Source organism: Phalacrocorax aristotelis, chromosome 5 (genome assembly GCF_949628215.1).
Source record: "Phalacrocorax aristotelis chromosome 5, bGulAri2.1, whole genome shotgun sequence".
Classification (NCBI taxonomy): domain Eukaryota; kingdom Metazoa; phylum Chordata; class Aves; order Suliformes; family Phalacrocoracidae; genus Phalacrocorax; species Phalacrocorax aristotelis.
Genome location: NC_134280.1, coordinates 19,415,185 through 19,435,576, shown reverse-complemented (window position 1 = coordinate 19,435,576; position 20,392 = coordinate 19,415,185).

Here is a 20,392-nt window from a genome sequence, read left to right as displayed (position 1 = left end):
ATGGCTATTGCTATCATTAGTCAGAAAAAAAGTATACTCACCACTGCCTTTAATAGACCTTTGTCTGAATAAAAGACAGAAAAATAAAATCCTTTTTATTACAAGTTGTAAAATCTTGGAGTCTAGTCCTTAAATCTTTCCTCACTTGCAAGAATAAGTACGGAGAATTTAAATTGCATCAAACTGAAGGATGCTGCAGAAACGTGTTCCTCCCTGTTTCTTTAGTGCTATGAAACAAAATGAAAACACTGCCTCTAAATAGTTCTTTCTAACAGTCTTTGGTGGCTGATTCAATATTTGCATGGTTCAACAGCAGTTCTGTAGAAGCAGGCTCAATGCTCAGAAATTCACTGAAGTGCAAGACAGAGTCATATCATGGTGAACTGTTGTTGAATTCTGCCTATACGTGAAAAGGCATGGAGCAGTATGTACAGAAGCACCACCTCTTAGATAAAAATATGATTTATTTTCACTAACAATTTCTTAATTTGGAAATACTCTACTAACAAAACCAAATCTGGTGTGTGAGATTTTCGTGTTATTTTTTTCCTGCTGGGTATGATTATTTGCATTATTTTTAACAACTCCTTAGAAAAGTTCTATGCAGTCTATTTTTGCAATGGGCAATATGCTTACCAGGAATAACTTATTGCTTACAAGATTACAGTCTACAATATAGACCAAGGAAGGCAAATGTATTCTAACTTGGAAATTTCAAGAAAAGCTGTACTGTTTTACTGTTTTATGACCTTCATTATGGCCTTAGAATTGAAAAATCTTTCTAAATGCCTACCCATCTGCTCCGAGTAAAGCAAATGTTTGTGCTGCTGCTCTCCATAATCCCCTTTTCCTTTCTCCCACATCTGCTACTGACCATGCCTTTTCTTGATTGTTATGGAGTGCTTAGTTTGAAAAGACACAACTTTAAAATGGGAAGATGTCATTGTTATTAAAACATTTTACTCAGACTCAGAATCAGGGTTCAGGAATCTTCAGATCTCCTCAGTGATTTTGGGCAGCTGACTGAATCCCTCCATGCTTTAGTCTCCTATTTATAAAAGGCAATAAAATGTTTCTTTTTAGGAGAAAAGCATTGTTGCATATTTTGATTGAAAGAGTTTGTTCATTGCATAATATGAGGGAATAATATTTTCTCCTGAGGCTTCCACATACTGTGTATAATGAAAATATTTTTAAAAGGAAGAATATTGTCTCAAAATGCTTTAAAATTAAATTATATATGAATTGCTACCTTTGGTTTTTGAGTGTATTGGACCTCCTGCTGTTTCAGTGTTTGTAGACAGTGAAATAGTAGAGCAGTTGAATAAAAGCTTTTCTGCACTTCTGTTGAACACTAGTAAGCTCCATGTACTATATTCTGTAAGTGCTAAACATAGGAGCTCTCCTTACTGTAATGTTCATTTGGAAGGCCAAACGTCTGGAGAGAAAACTTATTAAGGCTTGCCCATGTACGGAAGCTTCTATTGGTTTAATTATATAAATCAGATTTATATGACATGTATAAACACTACACTGTACTGTATCTTGGCAGGCACATGTTATTCAATTTGCTTCCAAGATTTCATGTTGCTGAGCATCGCATATTGCATGTCCCAAATACAATGAAAAAAAAACAAGGGCAAAAATATTGCAACTCTCCTTCCCTCTCCGGCTTCCTCTAAGTCCAGTGGTGCTGAACCCAGGCATATTTGGCTTTAGGATTTCTGGGATTTTCTTAGCGCTTTGCCAAGTGGAGCTGCCTTAAAAACTGATTCAGAGAAGAGCTTGTCAACCTAAATGAGCATGTGCAAAAGTGGCTTAGCTTGTCAACACTCTTTTTTGAAGCAGATCTTATACTGCACCTTCTTGCTTCAGTCTAATGAGGGAGAAAGCCACAGACCCTTTGAATTAATTGCTCCTGCTTTCAAAGGAATTGTTTATTCAGTGACTTGTTTACAGATGCTTATGGTATGGAGATATTACTTGTTGCAGAAGACAGGAGGACACAAAGGTCACTTGACTTCCGGAGGCCTGAAGGGTTTTGTTGATAACAAACATGCCATTCTAGAACTGCATACAAATACAGGATGACCAGAACTGGCTGCAGAGCTTCTACATGAAACTATGTGAAAAACTTATTCTATCTTCCATTTCAGAACAAACTTTCAGAGGAACCAATGCCAGTGTCAAAGGGGTGAGATTCCACTCATGTCTCTGGCTGGTCCAGGCACTGTCGGTGCATTGCAAACCAGTTTGGTTTCAGCAAGACAACTGGCAGGGTATGGCAGCGGTAGTAAATGTTTGTGAACTGACAGCTGGCCAATGCATACTGTACCTCTAAAAATGTACTAGAAATAGCATCTAATTTCAGGAAAGATGTACAAATACAGTAGGATCAATCTGAACTGCACTCACACTTCCCTCCTTCAGGTGGGTAGCCTGCATGACACCTATGAAAGGAACATTCGCAGATTACCCAGGATTGCAGGTGTACGAACATGCGTTTGAGATGTACTGGTAAGGTGGACAGCAACAGCAGGAGGCTGAGGAAATCTCATGGTACCAACAAGGGCAAGCAAGTACTTTGTTTTTTCCCAGTAGCACAATATGCGGAGTGTCTTATTGCCTGTGATTGTGTGGATCGCAGGTGAGAGGAGCGTATCTGGAGTTTCCTGTTCCTGCCAAAATCCATAGCTCCTGAACTGGCTGCAGAATGTGGAGAATAAGAAGCTGTAAGGGTCAAATTCTTGTGTTGGGGGGTGGGGGGAAGGGAAAGAAAAGTAGCTCATAAGATAAATGGAAATGTTGATACAGGCAGTGCCTTAATAGCGTAGTGTCATATTACCTTGTTACATATTCCCTAGTTGCAGCTTGTTGCCTCTCTGTACACCCATTACAGTTAATTGTAGTTGAAAATAGAAATTTCATCAGAGTGTATATTCAGCAATATGAAATGCGATGGCTTTTACTTACTGTAGATAGTTTACCTGAGTTGTGAAATGTCTTCTGTGCCCTACCTCATAGTTGTTTTGATTTTAAGATATATTTGTCCTGATTCAAGGGACATACTGAAATACTGAAGGCTGAAAAAGCTGGTTTTAATTTCGTTTAGTGACAGATTTTGCATTGCTTTAATTGACTGTTAAGACTGAATTATGTGCATTTTAAATTAGACCTCTGTATTCTAGGAGGAGCTTTAACCTCCTCCAATTTAATATCATATAGCAAACTCCAGCTTTCTAAAAACATGCCCATTTTATGGTCATGATTAATGCTTTTTTTATTCTTTACTGCAGCACCTGCCAGGAGTTGAGAGCTGCAAGGAATGTTCTAATCTGTGATTAAATGTGTTGCTGCTTTTCATTCTTCTTTCCTTTTTGATTACAGTTTCAAAAAACCCACAAAAACAAACAACAACAAAAAAACCCAGAAACAAGCAAGCCCAAACTTTCCAAGGGGAAAGTGTGAATACTTGATTATCAGGGAAATCCATCTATTGTAAATGCAAATCATTCTTTGTATTGAAAGCTCTTATGCCACTGTGCAAATGCACAGAAATTAGTTACACATCTATGCATCAAGGCTGAGGCACACACAAGACTAGACTAGCTAATTCCTTTTTCAAAAGTCCACAGGATTGTCCTTTGACACCATGTACAGAGCACATTTACAAATGAAATCCTTTATAATTCTGGACCTTTTCTTAAATATTTTCAGCTTATGCAACAGTGTCTGGTTTAAAACAGGAAACAGGCTTATAGCTAAATGACTTTTGCACATAAATATTTAAGACTCTATATACTGAAATGTGACACCACAAGTTATCACTTCCCGGTATGCAGCCTCTTATGCTTAGTTTTATTTTGGCAGATATAAAATATCACAGAGACATGATAAATGTAAAGTCCTTCTCAGAAAACAAATTAAGTTCTAATATCAATTTGGAATGCTATAATCTAAAAGCAGTATTTCTGATTTTATTGAATTGCCATTTTTTGTCGGTGGTTGCTTTTTTCCAAAGGTAATCTTCCTTCACATTTACTTAAAAGTTTGACCTAGTCTGCTCCCTCTTCAGCCAGTGGGAGCTTTGCTAGGGATTTCAGCTGATAATTTGTATTACAGGAATGTGTAATACAAATAGAATAAAGTCCCTTCTTTCATGGGATATCTACAAGCTTTAGGAGATACATTAAGCGAAAAGCATAGTTATGTTAGTCTGGAATTCAGTGTTGGGGAAGAAGAGTGATAGCATATAAATAAATAACAAGATTGGCGATTGACTTGTTTTCTACATTAATGCCTCTTTTTTTTAATGTCCTTTCTCAGTTGTGTGTCCTTAATCCACACTTACATTTGTCTTTTTCTTCAGAATATGAACTACATATGCCTGCTGTTCTATTTGCTCTCCCTCTAGCTGGCCCATTTCAGCTACACAACCTGGGATGTTCTACTACCTTTTCACTGGTCTCAGGTGGACTTCTGGTTCACTCAGAACTTTGCAGTGGGTAGCAGTAGGCATGGTAGAAGCCAGTTTGAAAGCATGCAAAATTTTCTAGTTGTCAGGGACTCCAGACTGGTTCCTCCAGACTTTGGCACATCTGAAGCCATCATTAGGTAATCACTTCTGGTTAATCTTAATGAAGGTTTTAGTAATAATGAGTAATTTATTGGCTAATAAGAAATTCATTTTGTACTTGTTCAGCACAGGAGGGATTTTGAGAATTACATTCAGTTAAGTGGACATTATAAGACGCATAATGAGATGTAGGCCTGCCACTGAAGTATTCCTAAGGCATAGATATACCTCAGCTAAGAAAATGGTTGAGAACAGTTGTCCTCAACTGCTGCATGAAAGGGAGCAAAGGAAAAATGAGAGGAGAAGCATGGACAGTTTGAAGGAAGTTGTGTGCACACTGCGTCTGAGGCTAAGAGCAGGGGAGGGGGCAGCGTGCGACAGAGCAGAGTAAGCTTTGACATGGTAGGGCTCTCAGCCATAAGTATCTTTACCCAGAACTGTTGTTCCTCTCCAGCTTACTTAGACTGAGTCCCAGCTGCCTCCCACAGACCTAGGAGAGAAGGAAGTTGTGGGAAAAATTCATTTCTCTTTCCTCCACAGCCAGTGGGCACAATCAGAAAAGAGTCAGGGAGAGCACTAGGGGATGGTATGGTCAGAAAGAAGGACGCCGATGACAATTCCCTTCAGTTCCAGTAAGCTTTACGGCCCTATCAACTTGCCGTTTCAGTTTTGGGTGGTTTGAGTTTAGGTACATGTATTTTTAGTAATAATATTTCCTTTATGCTGTTTCTAAAGAGCATCACTTATGTAATCTAAAGAGTGAATGTTCTTAGCTTTGTACATGTAAGTACATGGATAACAGCAAGTAGGGATGGACATGCAAGGTTACAGAATAGTGTCTAGGTATTCTAATATTCTGCTAAAACATTCTATTGGATTTATTCAAAACTACATGAAGAATTTACTGTGCATTTTAATTAAAAATTATAGCCTTACTCTGAAGAATGGTAACATTTTATCAGTATTGGTTTAAGCTGTTAGGAGTTCTGAAAAGTTTACTCTCTCTTAAATTTTTTCTCAACAAAAGCCAGTGTTAACTGTGATCATATTGATTTAATTCTTAGCATGGCACAGTTTTGTCCCAAATTTTGAAAATAAGTAATAATTTATATGAAAATTGGAACTGAAAAAATAAAATATTTTCGATTGTCCTGTGTTTCTTATTCAGACCAAACTTGCACTGGAGTGAAAAATGACCAGCTGAGCTTATGTGTGATGAAGAAACACTTTCTGGATACATGAAACATTAAGTGGAATATTTTAAAATTATATTTATTTTTATCCACAAGGGGAACCTTGTATTTTCAGCAACTGAAGAGAAGAAAGAAGTCAGTGTCGTGACTAATTGTTTTATACCTTTCCACTAAATTTTAGTAGATTTGAGCTTGAACACTGCCCTTTTCTTGCTCCATGCTGGTCAGATGATAAGGATTAATTTGCTGTGACCTATTTGTTTTGACCTTACTATGACCTTTAAGCTTTTTTATCCCTTTTCCTGACACTGTCTGTCATCCACCTTGGGCAGCCAAGTATAACTTCAAAGCAGTGTTCTGTAGGATACTTAGTTTTATAGCATAGTCATTCATTCCAGCACATAAAAGATCATTTGCCTATAAACATTGTTCCTGAAGATAGGAGTAAATAGGTCCATTTTAAGCTTCCCAGGTTATGCCTCTGGGTGAATGTTCCAAAAGGAATAAAAGAGGTGCCACGCACTCTTTCAACTATTGAAGTCCATTATTTAACTTAATTCCTGCAGGAATATTAGCACTAGAACCTCTATATGTATGGTATAAAAAATGTCCATTGTGTTGTATTTCAAAAGACTTGGCTTCATGCAGTTTCTACTGTGTTTAAAGCCATGTAACTGCTAAGTTTTCACACTTCTGTTGGAATGTTTTAATCTGCCTCTGATTATTACATACGAGCCAGAGTTATCAAACCTGTAGCATTCACATCTGGCTTGGGCACTTATATGTCTTCCAGATTGGTTTTGACCCATAATTTTTTTCCTCTCATCTCTAATGATCCCACATGCACTTTATAGGGCTGCTCTGACCACTCTGCTTGCACATATTAATTATAGCTAGAACTGAGCATTTTCCAGTGGGTACTATTTGACTTGGTGATTTTTCTTTCACCATGGCAGGTGACAGGTTTAAGTTCCACAAGCTCCATATCTTGTATTCAAGAGCAGCAGAAATGAGATCTTCATGTTTCTAGTGAGGGATACTCCTAGCTTTCCACTGAGATGCAGTACTCTAACATCCCAAACTGTTGATCTTAAAAGTGTAATGTTGTACGCAGAGAAGAGCTATGTTGCAAGAATAGCAAAACAACAGCAGTGCCCTAGCACTTTGCTCCAGGTTTCTATACCAAAACCATGATGGTCTAACCCTTACTAACAGCATCTTGGGACCATGATTAATGCAGCTTGTCCCAGACTCATGCAGATAAGCTGTCCATACACACACACAAAGTGTGTCCACATGCTCCCTTATACAATTGCTCACCACAAACCCGTATCAACTTGTTTTACTCATCTCTCTATTGAGCTATAGATCAGAGGCCTTTTTATTCTAAAATTCTTATTTGTTTCACAGGGAGCCCTGTCTGTACCAGGAATATAGGAACATCCTCTTAGGTCCCAGTGCAGCAGAACTTTTAAGCATATGCTTAGTTGTAAGCACATGTTATAAGTTCCAGAAAAGTAAGAATCTAATCATGTGTTGAATCGGAGCCAGTAAATACATCACAAGGCATGTGTAAGTAAGTGCAAACAGTTTGCTCAGGTTTTAGGGGTATGTTGAATTTTTCTTTTTTTTTTTTTTATCGGGAAATGCCGTATAAACAGAGCCAGACTAAGTTTTGGGCATGGATAATCAGAACAATCTGCAACGGCTTCCCGTCTGTGGCTAATGGGATGTTTCTCCAAGCTTTGTCACCATGGCAAATACTTTTTAATACACAAACATTTGCTGCATTGAAAATCCACCCACTCTTGTTGAAAGATGGCCAGGTTTTGTAAAATTGCATTCCAGCTACCCTGCTGATTTTTAAGATAAGCCCTTTCAGTTAACATTCCATGTGTCTAACAAAAGATGTGTGAAAAGCACAGTTTATAAGAACACACATGGAATCTTTACAGTTTCAGTGTTCTCTACTTTAATGAGAAAATGAAGTTAAAAAGTCTTCTTGTATGTACATGCATGTAAACATGCAAATACAGTTTTATTCCCTGTTTTTTCTTTTCCTTTCCTTTCCTTCCCAACCCTCAAAGGGACAAGCCAGTAACTCCATGCCAAGTTTCCATCTAAACTTGACTTCCCAGTTCTGGCAAGCATTCTGTGAACATCTCGTGTATTAATGAGAGATTAGTCTTTGAGGTTTCTTAGCCTTCACTTAGTGAGATGCACATGCTAGGTAATGAGGTATCTATTTAGATGTTTAAAATAATTGTTCTTAACTTTTTTTCTTGCTTAAATATGAATATATAGTTGAGTAATAAAAATCTGTGATGTTCTTAAGCACAACACAAGTGAAATAAAATCTAGCATTTTCCCTCCCCCTATAGCTCTAGGCAGAATGATCTGTCCAGCTTTCATTTTCAGTGCCATATGGGTGTTTGATACCAGTAGGAACAGTCCAAACACTTACATGAGATAGTTACATTTGAGACAAGACTTCAGGGGACGTTTGAGGGAAGATATGAGCTATAGCAGTCCCAAGGAAAAGACAACTTGCATTTTGGCAACCTGTGTGAAGTTTTGCAAGCCTTTAACTTGGTCAAAAAAGAGAAAAAAAGAAGGGGAAAAAAAAGGAAGGAAAAGGGAAGAGAGAAGAGGTAAAAGGGAAGGAATCAAATGACATTCCACTAATTTAGAACCATAAATACACATACCGTTTTGTTCTTCAGGTCTACGCAGGGAATATTTTTCCAAAGTTTACTTTTTTTCTTTAGTTAACTGTAATCCTTTCATGCTTTTTTAGCAACATCCTTCGGCAGTTTCTTACTGTATATCTCATTCTTCTGCCCTTTAATAAAAGATTTACTTCAGATCTGACTAAAGGGTAAGCCTCCCTTAATTTTATCTTGCAAAGCACAGGGGATAATCTGGTGCAGGCCTATTCACACTCAAATGCTTCATACTTCCTTCACACACACACACACACAAAAAAGTTACTAAGGCATTACTAAGTACATAAAAGGTACTGAACCTTGCATGGTAAGCTTCTCCAAATTTCCAACAAAAAAACCCGCTTTCGTAAAATACCTGAAAAATCTCCAAGAGAAGATGCCATGTGAATGTAAACATAAATCCAAACAGTCCTTGGGTATGGTACTTGTTGTTATCTTCATTCTTTTGAAGTATTATCAGAAATGTCTTAAACAGAAAAGATAATAAATTACTCTGCTTACCCTATGAGGTCGCTCCATGAGCTCATACTACGTTGGAAATAGAATTTGGAAGCCCGACACCCAGTTTTTAGGACTAATGTAATTTATATTTTTATAGGAAGCATGATATTATGTTTTCAAAGCTGTTGTATAGTTTCAGACCTATTGGCCTGGGATTTATATTCACTTAAGGGAAAAGAAAAAGTTCACTTGAAAATGGGGATGTATATACAACTAACATCATGTTCTCAGATTTTGCCTGAGTAAAAGCAGACATGGTCTAGAAGTGATTTTTAAAAGACTAGTTTTTTCTCAGTTGAGTGGTTGTACTACAAAGCATTCTTAGGAAACTTATAATTCCAACAGCTGAGACTGCTTTGACAGCATCCTATATTTTACAAGTGTGGCAGAAGGAGATTTCTTCATTAAACAAATATTCTCCCCCAGCTGTGCTACTTCTTCCCAGATGCCAGCTATAGGGTGTCCCTCATGCCCTAGGGCCCCTACTTGTTCTTCTGGGCTTCCTGGTGGCCCATTCACTGCCATTTTTGCTGCTACCAGTAAAGTAACTTCAACGGAGTTACTTTATATAATTTCAACTTCTATTAATTGCTTGCTGCACTGGGGTGGAAAGAGAAAAGTGGAGCTGCACAAGTGATAATAATAGTGGATCTTTTGAATTAAACATATCCTGGAGCAGAAAAATATTTGCTGTCCAACCAGGTCAGAGCACAGAGATCCTGATTCAAAGCCAATTAAGTCAAAGCAAAGATTCTTGCTAAAACTAGTGGGCTTTGGATGAAAACGTAAATATACTGGGAAAAGATTCTTGTTTTCTGATGTGCACACAAATGAACCAGGAACAGGAATAAGTACCCCTGAATTCAGTTTTAGCCAAAACTTTAGTGGCAGAAAAGATTTCGAATGAGACACTGTTTCTCTGTGGAAAAAAGTTGACGCTCTAAATATAGTAATTTGAAATATACTGTACTGATGACTTTGCGGGTCATGTCTGAATTTATGCATATAGCCTAGATCTCTTAAGGTAGACTGCAAAGTGTCTGTGATGCTAGATGCTGGCAGGCTGGCTGCTGTGGCCAAATTCTGTATTAAAGCTTGTGAGAAGTTTACTTTCCCAATTCAGGATGGAGATTTTTTCCAAGAGAAAGACTATAAAACTTTAACAGGAAGCAAGTCAGTGTAAAATATTGAAGTCCTTTAAAATATTTAAATAACATTAGCACTGTGCTGAAATACTCATTTCCTAATTGCGTAGCACACAAAATCTTGGTCTTGCTAAGGCCTCCAATAAATTGAAAGCAGACTAAAACAAGCTTCATACAAGAAACATCTGGTTATTTAAGTTTCCTTCTTTTAATACTAATTTTAACAACTCCCAAACGTGGATAGAAATACTACCTTATACTTTTGTTTAAAGTTCATTTCCTGTCCCTGGGATATTCGCTGACCTTTTAATGCTGGCCATTTTGCTTTCCACTTTCTTATTCCTATTCTCATTGACTTCATTCCATTCTTGACCTCTCTTCCCCTCAAGAAAATTAAATGCAGTCCAAAACATGTTGGACACCAATTAGTTTTACAGCTCGTCTTACCTCCCCTCCTACTGCATTCTTCAGTTCATTGAGTCCACTCTACTTTTATACTTTCAGTCTTCACAGAACTTATAGCCCCGCTGCAAAATAAACACTGCTGGCATGAAATTAAAGCCTTTTTCTCTGCTGTTTTCCTCCTGCTAAGCAATATCAACAAAAAGAGATCACTAGTCACACAAGGGAAAATATGATTAGCTTCTACCTTTGGCTTTTGAAAAAAAGCTTGCTTTCTTTTCTTGTAGTTATAATATGACAGAGGTTTATGGCACCTCTTTATAACAATAAATCTTGACTAAACAAAAGGTAAGAATAATGCTTTTTGTATACTGTAATTTACTTTGTCTTTCAATTATTGAGATGTTGGAACAAGAGAGAACATTTTTATTTGTTATGAGAAAGCGTATTCTCTCTTGTAATTTAAAAGCATACTATAAAATATAAACATAGAAAATGTAAACATAAATCACGATCCTACCTATATTTAAAGTTATTATTTTAAAATTAGACATATTTTGCACTCTTACATTGGTAAAATTCTGCCATTTCAGTGTGGTTATCAGTAGGATCTTGCCTAATAAATCTTTCATTATTAGCCTACCTCCTGATTCAGCGAGGCACTTGCTGAGTACATATATGGCAAGGTTGAGAATATTGCTGGTTGGGTGGAAACAGCTTCTCAGCTACTGACATATGTTCCAAAGTAGAAGATAGATTTATTTAAGTATCTTTCTGAAGTACACTTAGTGACATTATGGCTGTCAGGCAAAATATTGTAGACAAAATTGTTTTTCTATATGCAGCCACAGATCTTATGCACTAACCATCAAAGCTTTCCTTTGACTTCAGTATTGCAAGACTGGACATGAAGCATGTGTACATGTGAACTGTCTTATCTTTTTAGAGGTATATTTTGTATGTTATGTTATGGATATATCTATAAATATGTATCACACATATCTATATATGTACAAGAATATTTATGACCAGAAATAGCAATGGCTTTTTAAAAATCCTTCTTCTTAATGGCACTCGAGAACAGTCCTGCATCAGAGCTTATATGTAGCCTAAAGCAACCTGCTTTTTAGTAAGAAAAACTATAAAACTGCCAATGGTTGTTGTTATTAAAACTCCTTGTTAAACAGAAAAAGTTAATGATATGCACTTTAAAGTTTTTATTAATTTATGACTATGTGGTATTCAGTTGCTTGGATCGATCTGAAGAGTGTGAGGAAAAACAAGAGTACCCTCTTCTCCCTTAAAGAATCAGCCTTCCTTTGGCTGTAAATAAATCTTATCACCATGAGCCAGAGAACACAGCTTTTATTGATTTATTTTCTTTTTTAGCCATCTTGTAATGTCTAAACACTCATATCTAAGCCATAGATTGTTCAGGAACTTTCACTATTGTTTGCAGTATAAACTTTTCTTTGTCCACACTTGCAAGAACATTTATGGTTCTTCAAACAAGATATTAGATCAGTATGTTTCTGTCCGATATAATCTTTACAACATTAAAAAAAAAACCCTCCTAAAGCAAAAGTGGTCTCTATTTAGTACTTTTCCCAGTTTTAGGGATATTTTATTTTGCTTTCAGCATTAATTCTATCAGTGGCAAACTAAGAACTGTAACTCACATGATTTTGTAAATCTGCCTTTTAACTTTATATGCAAAGTATCAGTTTCACGGGTGAACCCTGACTATGTTTTATAAAAACCCTTAAAATATATGGTTCTTTTCTTTAATCAGTTTTTGCCCTGAAAAAGTGATAAGTATTAGGTACTGGTGGTATAGTTTACTGACAGACACTACTCCCATTTTTGTTGCTTATTCTAATGACAAGTAAGACACTATTTTGACTTCATTATGTCCACTTTCTACCTATTCTGGCAGACTAAGGAGAAATCTGACTGAAATTCATGTTAACAGTTAGATACCTGAAATTCAGAAAATAAATTTTGTATTTATATGCTTAAGGCAAAAAGAATAATAAATATTGGGACAAATCTCACTTTCAGTGTAACATGGCTTAGTATTTTCCTTCCTTGGAAAAAAACCCAAACCACAACAGAACTCTGTTTTTTGCTGTACATTGCAAGAGCCCCTTCACTCTCAATGTGCTGATTGGTGATACCTATGTTTCTGCTCACACATTGTCAGGCAAAAGAAAATCTTTTAATCAGATGCAGGCTACAAAGAAAAATTGAAGTAGTGAGAATTATGCACAGAGAAGGAAGAACATGCCTCAGGAAAGTGTCAGTGCACCACATGCAAATATTATTTACCTTTGGGGCATACAAACGGTTATAACCGTATTAACACTCACTGTGATCCTAACAGCACTTCTGTACATTTGAATATAGAATTAATTTGACACAGATAACTCTGTTCATGTCCTACTAGAGGGTTATAACCGCCTTTCTTTCTAAAAGCTTGCAAAGTCCCCCTAATATTGTGTAGAAGGCTTATCAAGGTGATTCATGATTCTGCCTAGGCACATTTTCGTGTCAGGATGTTATCCAGATTGCTCCAAAATTTGCACTGTAGCCACCCAGTTTTTGATTGCCCAGGGCAGTGGAGGGTGGAATAACTCCGTAATACAAAAGTGTAACTAACAGAAGAAAATATGAAAATTAAATTGGGGGGAAATATTCTGTGCTGAATTTACTGCTGGGTCAGAAGCATGACACCACATGACAGGGAAGAAGGCTCAGCTCTACGCTAGACTTAGTGAATGTATCATATAGCAGGTTCCCTTTCAGGGTGGCACACTTAATCCACAACCCAGATAATCCCTGACTGGTAATTGAGAGTTTATTATATTTGGTGACCTTCTGTACTAGCAATGCTATTTCCTGCATCCTGAAATTTAGCTTTCCCACTCTGCCGAAAGTCAGGGGCACATAAATATCTCAAATCAGTCATATGAATGGTAAAGATAAGATCTGCAAAAGTGTGACTACATTGTCCTAGGATAGCAAAGATTTGAATGAACAGTAGGCTCTCTGGATTCCCTGCATTCACAGAGAAAGGAAGAAAAAAAGACATTTTAAAAAATTTGGCTCCCAAAAGCCAGTTGTAGCATTGAATTAGAAAGTTGAATGGATAGAACAACATTTCTATACCCTACTGGTGTGATCATGCCATAAATTATATCAGATTGTATTTGTTGGGTTTCTATATTCCTTTTGATATGATCAGGTAAAAGTGGGAATATGAAAAATGTAGAAAAGAATATATGTACATGTTGAACTCCTCCATTGTAACTTTTAAAGAATACTTACGGGTAAAAAATTCAAAGCAACAATTCTATTAGATAGACCTCAATGAAATCACTATAATTCTTCTTTAAGTAATTTCTGTTGAACTCAGAAAGTGGAGAATGAAGTTCTTGTTGTGCAATCTCTTTTATATGATTGGATTTTTTGCACGGCTATAGCAGTTAGAATGAAACTCTCCCCATTTGACTTTGAAAAATTAGGATACATTCCAAAAGCATAAAATGTAGCCTAAGCTTCAGCATGGGGGTTGCAGTCCAACATTAGCTGCTTATTCATATTAACCCTTTATTTTCACAGTAATTTTCTTTTTCTCATTTAAATGGCTCACTTCTGTTCCTTTATTTTCCAGATGTTTTACTCATTCCTTCCACAATGCTTTAAATTTTTCTTCTATCTAGAGACTATCTATGCTGCATGAATGAGCCATGAATCTAGAGTGTGGAGCTATATCTAAACTAATTTAGTCTAATTTAGAAGTAACACTAGAAAGTGGACAGTTCAATGGAGGATGTAGATGCTACTCTCACATCTTTGCTGCTGCATCTTCCCTGTTTACACGGTGTGTCTAAGTTAAAGCTCATGCAGGTCTGACCACCTGAACTGTGATCAGGCTTGGTTCATTCGCTGTAGTCTTAAGGGTTACGGAATTAAAATTCTTTCCCTGATGGCAGCCTCCACACATTTGTTCCCACAAGGGGGAAACTATGCCATTCCAACTTCCCTAAGCACCGCTTGTCCTGTGGTGGCAGTGTAATAATATCCTCATACCCCATAATACTCTCACTTTATAGAGAGTTACCACTTTTTGTTTTTCATGCCTCACAGTCCTACAGACAATCTTCCTAGTTCACAGAGCCCAGTTCTGAGGGAAAAGACAGTAGAATTTAGTCTTTATATGATAAGGCAGTTGGAGAAGAAAATAAAACAGGAAGAAAGTTTTTTGCTATGTGGTTTTTGAGAACCAGAAGTTCCATGTAGAAGTGTTATTCATCTCACCTTGCTTCCTCCTCAGCAGAGCTAAGAATGTTCTGGCAATGTTTTAATTGTTGGAAAAATACAGTTCTGTTGAAATCAAACTGTTTCACAGGAATCTCTCATTTTAAAAAAAAAAAAAATTACCCAAGAAAAATACAAAATATATTTGAAGCCTAACTCTGTATGTGTGTGAGATTTTAATGTCAAACCCAAACTGACAGCATGAAAACAAATGTGTGACCATGCCAGAAACAAATGTTTTCAGAATTAGTTTCAAAATAAATCTTATTACCTTGGCTTGACTAACTTGGTAGTTAGGAATTTTGCCTGAGAATGTACAAGACCATACTCTCAAATCAGGTGACTTTTGTGAAATAAAAAATACTTAATTTACTACCCATACATAAGCATATTTTTACAAGAAACCTATGCACATACCGGCACATTTTTCAAAACGTCTGTAAAAACAATGAAGGGGACATGCAAGTGACAAATATTAGAGTGATGCTGCATGGTGCTGCAGAACTTACGGCTTACACCATTTGGCACTAATGGTGCTCTGTGGCTCTCTACAATATTTATCACAACCTCCTTAAAAAGCATCACCACACAATGTTTCTGGTTTTCTCATTTAACTGCTGTTTTAAAAGAGTGTTTGGTCTGTTGAGATATATCTCATGTTTTCTTCCAGTTGAGGAGAGGTTGGGTATCATATGTACGAAACAGAAGAGATCAGTAAAGCCAGAGATGGTTAAATTCTAGAAGGCAGACTCTTAGCTGATTGCTAAAACCCGTATTTCTGAAAGATGCTGGAGAAATTCCTTATTCAGTGTTTAGGAAATGGTATCTGAGATCCACTAGCAAAGCAACAGTCAATCTCTGATTGGAAAGGGAAGACAACTGAGTTTCTAATGAGAGGTTCACAGGGTTTAGCAAAAGGAATTCTAACTCAGTGTTAAACCTGAGTTTAATACATAATACATTTGCAAACTCTGTATGAATTTATGAGACAAATGAAGCATGATATAGCCAACACATTTGTTACGTATGCTCTATAATTTAACCACAGGAACCAAGGGAGATATTCTGGTCCAGGGAACTGAGATTTAGAAAATTTGGGTTTGCTGCTGACTTGTCTTGTGACTGTTTAGGTCATTTACCCTTCACAATGCTCCCACTTTATCGCTCATAAACTGGGGATAATATTGATTAATGCTTTGCAATCCTGGGTGGAAGAATACTATAGGAATATAAAAAAGCTGATCCCCTTCTTTAGGTTCACATATAAATAACATATTTCATAAATGTAATTGGATAAAAGTCATAGATATTTGAAAAGTTAAGTTCTGAAACAATCTTAGAACTGCACACAGTCATTAACTTAAAATATTTATTAAGAAGACCTAACAAAAATAATTTTGATATTCTAAACGGTGATTGTTTTTATTTGTTATGTACATCTACTAAATAATATAGGCTTGTGCCCTGCAAGACATCACCTTTGAGGGGGAAAGATTCATATTTCAGACTGATGGAAAGGAGCCAAAGTAAAGCCTCTTACTGAGATATATAAATAAGAGTTTATAGCCTTTGCCATGCATTTTGTGGTTCAGTTGCAATAATCCCTGAAGACTGAGACAGATTGTCCTGGCATGTTCATCTGTAATGCGTAACTAGAGCATAGATTTTTAAAAGTGTTTCACCATCACTAACCAACCCTATTTAACAGAGGTAAAGTTCCATAATCAGATTTTCCAAAACCACCAGTCTCTGCTGATTCCAAGATGCACTTAATACTGACACCGTGGCTAAGAAAAAAATTAATAACTAAAACTATCTTACAGGTTAACATGCCATATAAAAGAATTCCACTTTTCTAGAAGAATACTATTCTACACTTCAGTAGAGTGTTGCATAATTATCTTAGGTGGTTGAACATGACATTGAAAGAGAAGGTGGGCGAGATTACCTTCTGAAAGCTTGGATCAGAGAATGGAAATGTGCTTCATAATAATGAGCATGTCAGCACTGCAGACTTACCTCAGGTCGCCGGTGGCACATATGAGCACATTGACTAGTTTTCTAACCCTAAATTTATATCAAAGTTGCTTTACACATACCGTTCACCTGTGCATATCACTGGAATTCCTGTAAGCTTATGCCATGTACCCTGACAAGGATAGTGACCTACATTTTAAAAAGTTTTCCAAATTTCTTTTGCCAGTAAAATTCTTGAATAGGTTCTCTGTTCCTCTGGACATGCAGGGTTGAACTGAGGGAAGGTACTTCACTGTTGTTCTAGACGGATCAGCCCAGGTTCTGACTGTGCCATACTAGACCAAATGAAACCTCCTCCATGGAATTGGCTAACCTGAGGTTAAGTAACTCTAATGCAAATCACAGTTTATGGCTACATAGAAGCCACACCTAAGTAAGCAGATAGATTTACTTTGAAATGAACACATATTCTAAATTCTTCCGTGAATTGGATTTTGTCTTGAGAAAAATTAGCTATGCTAATTCCAAATGATTCAGTTGTGAAGAGCGTATCTGCAACGCAAAGTTGTGTGTGCATGATTGTTCACTACAGCACTGATGACAGCGGCAATAGACGAACTCAATATTCAGCATAAGCTTAGGCTTGTAAAATCACTGTGTTTATATTTACGGTATGTTAATTAAAAATCAGAAACTCAAGAAAGGCAAATAAAGAATAATTTTTCCTCTTAGTCTGTAGGGCTTTTTGGTTCTCTGCTCTTCAAAAAGCTTCAAAAATAAAATATTTAAATGCCTATGTTAATAAAGATTTTAGTGTCTTATTAAAATATTTTATATTAATATAACATTTTACTAAATATAATCTGAGAAATACCATGTCAAATCTTGACTTTTCAGCCTGTGTTTTGTCACTGAGACACAGCTCTAGGATAAAGCTGAGGTACCTTTTAGTATAAAATACATAAATGCTTATGCTTTCAATATTAAAGACAAAAAAAATTGTGATAACTCACAGTTTTTTATATTGTTATTCATTTTGTGCAAGTTTACAAATGTAAATTGTATGCAAATAAAATGCATGTAAATCAGAGTAAAATGTGCTAGGTTCAAGCAAATAACATACTAACTTCCCTATATATTTCAAACATCACATCAAAAGCAGAAATTATCAGTCCTCTCTTGCCAGCCTGTGGTCTGCCTCTGGCTACTGCCAATGTATTCCTTCTCCAAAGGTAAAGCAAATTCACAAAGTCCACATGGTAGCTTTGCGTATCCTATCCACCACAATCGTGTTATTCAATATATAACTATTAACTTTAGGGTATTAGCCAAGCCTGGCTACACTACATTAAACCAGATTTACTTTAATTCTGGAGTTATTTATAATCTAAGTTAAAATTCTAATTAAAATAAGCAAGAATGTGTGCGTGCATATTTTTAAGATTTTCAGCACACAGATCTGAGATTTTTAACAACCATGCACAGCGCCTATAAACCATCTTCGAAAATGAGAAAGTGATTTCCTGCTTGCCATATTTTCTTTTTGACCTGGTGGCACAAATTTGTATGTTTAGCTGTAACTGCTTGAATACATTCCACAGATGTTCACTGGTAGGGAGTGTCTCCTATGGCAAGCATCTGATGTTGTAAATTTGCAGTCTGAAACACAAGAAACCCTGAAAGATAATGGCTTTTATGTCATGTAAACTTGGAGGTTAGTTCGCAGACTCTTCTAGGAGCTCCAATACTGCATATTTTTCCATACCCAACCCCTTTTAGAAAAAAGGGCCCCAAATATTTGGTCTGAATTCCTTGCTCAATGAACCTACAAGAAAACTTACGGAGCAATGGAATTAAAAGATTAAACCACAAGCCACTTGTACTAAGTCTTTAAATGACTTACGAAGCAAGGAGTTTACATAGTAACTGAGTCTGCAGACTCAATTGCTTTTGGAGAATATCAAGGACTTTTGGGTTTTTTCTGCCTGACTTGACTGCTTTGTTGCTGTGTGGCTGTGTCTATCTGGATGTTACCAAAGAACAAAACAAAAGATGAGATTACAAGTAAGTAACATTTATTTGTTTGGTTTTTTTAACTGCTTCTTAATTAGAGAAGAAATCCCCTTTAGTATTAACCCACAGGGTAAGAACCGGAAACAGCAGTATCATGTGGTCACAGTATTCTCACTCACATAACTACCTTCAGTGTTTTATATATTTCAGGCATGCAATACTACACATGACAATCTTAAGAGACACAATGATTTATAGAATCATAGAATCGTTTAGATTGGAAAAGACCTTTAAGATCATCAGGTCCAACTGTTAACCTACCACTGCCAAGTCTATCACTAAACCATGTCCCTAAGCACCACATCTACATGTCTTTTAAATACCTCCAGGGATGGCCACTCAACCTCTTCCCTGGGCAGCCTGTTCTGGTATTTGACAAGCCTTTTGGTGAAGAAATTTTGCCTGATATCCAATCTAAACCTCCCCAGGCACAGCTTGAGGCCATTTCCTCTTGTCCTATCGCTTGTTACTTGGGAGAAGAGACCAACACCCACCTCACTACAACCTCCTTTCAGGCAGTTGTAGAAAGCGATAAGGTCTCCCCTCAGCCTCCTCTTCTTCAGGCTAAACAACCCCAGTTCCCTCAGCCGCTCCTCATAAGACTTGTGCTCTAGACCCTTCACCAGCTTTGTTGCTCTTCTTTGGACATGCTGCAGCAACTCAATGTCTTTCTTGTACTGAGGGGCCCAAAACTGAACACAGTATTTGAGGTACAGCCTCACCAGTGCCCAGTACAGGGGCATGATCACCTCCCTGCTCCTGCTGGCCACACTAGTCCTGATAAAAGCTGGGATGTCTTGCTGGCCTTCTTGGCCGCCAGAGCACACTGCTGGCTCATGTTCAGCCAGCTGTCAACTAGCACCCCAGGTCCTTGTCCTCCAGGCAGCTCTCCAGCCACTCCTCCCCAAGCCTGTAGCATTGCATGGGGTTGTTGTGACCCAAGTGCAGGACCCGGCACTTGGCCTGGTTGAACCCCATAGAGTTGGCCTCCGCCCATCGATCCAGCCTATCCAGATCCCTCTGTAGAGCCTTCCTACCCTCCAGCACATCAACACTCCCGCCCAATTTGTCATCTGCAAACTTACTGAGGGAACACTCAATCCCCTTGCCCAGATATTAACTGGAGCTAGCCCCAACACAGCCCTGGCAAACACCATTTGTGACCAGCCACCCACTGGATTTAACTCCAATCATCACAACTCTCTGGGCTTGGCCATCCAGCCAGTTTTTTACTCAGTGAAGAGTACACCTGTCTAGGTCATGAGCTTCTAGCGTCTCTATGAGGATGCTGTGGAAAACAGTGTCAAAAGCTTTACTAAAATCCAGGCAGACAATATCCACAGCCTTTCCCTCATTCACTAAGCAGGTCACCTTGTCACAGAATATCAGGTCAGTCAAGGAGGACCTGTGTTTCATAAACCCATCCTGACTGGGCCTGTGATTTGATACACACATACATTTAAATATCTCCAACAAGGT